Source organism: Apium graveolens, chromosome 5 (assembly GCF_009905375.1).
Source record: "Apium graveolens cultivar Ventura chromosome 5, ASM990537v1, whole genome shotgun sequence".
Taxonomy (NCBI): domain Eukaryota; kingdom Viridiplantae; phylum Streptophyta; class Magnoliopsida; order Apiales; family Apiaceae; genus Apium; species Apium graveolens.
This window is the reverse complement of record NC_133651.1, coordinates 61,289,205-61,291,402: the sequence shown is the minus strand read 5'-3', so window position 1 is coordinate 61,291,402 and position 2,198 is coordinate 61,289,205. Positions and strand designations below refer to the sequence as shown.

The 2,198-nt window shown below is 42.7% G+C and overlaps 1 non-coding gene across 1 annotated transcript; it reads right to left on the bottom strand.

The window, feature by feature from the left end:
• Nucleotides 1–339: 339 nt before the first annotated feature.
• LOC141662879 (small nucleolar RNA R71) lies at nt 340–446 on the bottom strand. The gene has a single exon (XR_012550980.1). It is a non-coding gene; the product is annotated as a small nucleolar RNA R71 (small nucleolar RNA).
• Between the last annotated feature and the right edge of the window lie 1,752 nt (nt 447–2,198).

The window sequence follows — 2,198 nt, the reverse complement described above, 5'->3', positions numbered from 1 at the left end:
AAGGTTAATGACATTCAGTCTAGCATCATTAGACCAGCCATCACGGCTAACACTTTTGAGATCAAGTCAAGCACGATCCAGATGATATAGAACTCAGTTCAGTTTGGGGGTTCTCCTACCGAAGACCCCAACATGCACATTAGGGATTTCATCGAGATTTGCGACACTTTCAAGTTCAATGGTGTGACTGAAGATGCTATCAACCTGCCACTCTTCCCATTCTCTTTGAGGGACAAAGCTAAGTGCTGGTTACACTCTCTACCGGCAGGGTCTATCACAACTTTGGAAGATCTTTCTCAAAAGTTTCTCACTAAATTTTTTCCCATGGTGAAGACTGCAGCAATCAGGAATGCTCCTACCCAATTCGCACATCAAATTGGAAAATCTCTGTGTGAGGCTTGGGATCGATATAAAGAGATACTAAGGAAGTTCCCACACCATGACATGCCTGATTGGATGATTATCAACTATTTCTACAATGGATTGGGTCCTACTTCTAGGCCCATGCTTGATATAGCATCAGGAGGAGCCTTGTGGGCTAAGAGCTACGATGAAGCTTATGAACTTATTAAACTGATGGCTGCTAATGAGTACCAGAATCCTTCCCAGAGACTGACTCAGGGAAAAGTAGCAGGAATTCTAGAGTTGGATGCATCAACTGCTATAGCTGCCCAACTCATAGCTTTGATGATGAAGGTGGACACCTTGGCTAATTATGGAGTTAATCAAAACTCTAGTGTCTGTGAGCTTTATGCTGACGCCCATGAGACTGATCAGTGCACAATTTTTAATGAATCAGCTCAGTTCATGAGCAACTTCCAGCGATCGCAGCAATCTGTGCCAGCCACCTATCATCCAAACAACCGCAATCATCCTAATTTCAGTTGAAGCAATGCTCAGAATGCAGTTCAACAGCCTTATCAGCAGTATCCAGCTAAGCAGTACAACCCCCCTGGTTTTTAGCAACCGCAGTATACACCAAAACAACAACTCCAGCTGCAACCAGCTAATGAAAAATCTGAATTAGAGGAATTGAAGCTCATGTGCAAGAGTCAAGTTGTTTCTATCAAGACCTTGGAAAATCAAATTGGGCGAATTGCCAATGCCTTGCTAAATCGTCAGCCGGGTACTACCTAGTGACACTGAAGTTCCAGGAAAGAAGGAAGCTAAGGAGCAGGTAAAGGCAATCACTTTGAGATCTGGAAAGGTTGCTAACCCCGAACAAACTCAAGAGTTGACTGAAAAAGCTGGAGCTGAGAAAGAAGTAGAGCAGCAGGATGAAGAAGTGGAACCAAGAAAGACTATTGTTGGGCACACTCCTCCTGAGGGTAATACAGGGGAGAAACAGATCTATCCTCCACCGCCTTTTCCTAAGAGACTGTAGAAGAAAAAGTTGGATAAGCAATTCGAGAAGTTACTGGAGGTGTTCAAGAAACTTCATATCAACATAACTTTCGTTGAGGCTCTCGAGCAGATGCCTAGTTATGCAAAGTTTATGAAAAGTATTCTCTCTCAGAAGGTGAAGCTAGATGATCTAGAGACTATCGCTCTCACGGAGGAATGCAGTGCTGTACTGCAGCAGAAGTTGCCTCCGAAGCTTAAAGATCCAGGAAGCTTCACTATTCCATGTACTATTTGAAAAATATCTTTCGACAGATGCTTGTGTGACTTGGGAGCTAGCATCAATCTGATGCCTTTGTCAATTTTCAAACAGCTGGACTTGCCTGATCCCAAACCAACTTACATGACCTTGCAGTTGGCCGATTGTTCTATTACATATCCGAGAGGTATTATGGAGGATGTCTTGGTTAAGTTGGATAAACTCATCTTCCATGATGATTTCATCATTCTTGATTTCGAGGAGGATAAGAAGATTTCCATAATCTTGAGAAGGCCTTTCTTGGCAACTGGCCGAACCTTGATTGATGTGCAGAAGGGTGATCTTACAATGCGAGTGTTGGATCAGGATGTGACTTTCAATGTGTTCAATGCTATGAAATTTCCTACTGATAATGAGGAGTGCTTAAAAGTCGAGTTGGTCGATTCTGTGATCACATCGGAACTTGATCAAATGCTAAGGTCTGATGCCTTAGAAAAAGCCTTGTTGGGAAATTCAGATAGTGAAGATGATGAAGGTGATGAGCAACTGCAGTATTTGAATGCTTCTCCATGGAAAAGGAATATCGATATTCCTTTTG